Source organism: Anomaloglossus baeobatrachus, chromosome 9 (genome assembly GCF_048569485.1).
Source record: "Anomaloglossus baeobatrachus isolate aAnoBae1 chromosome 9, aAnoBae1.hap1, whole genome shotgun sequence".
NCBI lineage: Eukaryota > Metazoa > Chordata > Amphibia > Anura > Aromobatidae > Anomaloglossus > Anomaloglossus baeobatrachus.
The window spans coordinates 23776749-23777242 of record NC_134361.1 but is presented as its reverse complement, the minus strand read 5'-3'; positions in this window follow the sequence as shown (position 1 = coordinate 23777242).

Genomic DNA, 494 nt, shown 5'->3' with positions numbered 1-494 from the left:
CTTTTGTCTTCTGTCCTAACTTATTTCGGATCAGTGACTTTATACTATGGGGTCCATGAACTGCTGCTCATAAAAATTAATCAGTGAAGATCTTATAGTCTTCAGATCGCTCCCCTTGACCGGTCAGACATGTTGGATATTAACCCCAATTCCTTAGAAGCTGAGCCCTTTCCATGCAGTTCTGGTGTTGGCATCTGAGAGTAACTGCTGCATTCAGAGCTACAGTTTAACCCATAAAATGCTGCCTTTTAATTGGTCTCCAACATGTTGACCGTCACGTGATTGAACTCTTCAAAAGAGCACACATTACCAAATTAGATGTTTGCTCAAACACATCTATGGAGAACAATCAATCATAAAAACTAAAAAAAAAATGGTTTGGTGCCTGTGAAATTTGTTATTTTATAGTTCTTATGTGCAAAGTAAAGAGCGTGATCCAGACAGTTAATGGTGCTCCTGCATAGAGATGAGTGAACCTGTGGTTCGGTTTTCGA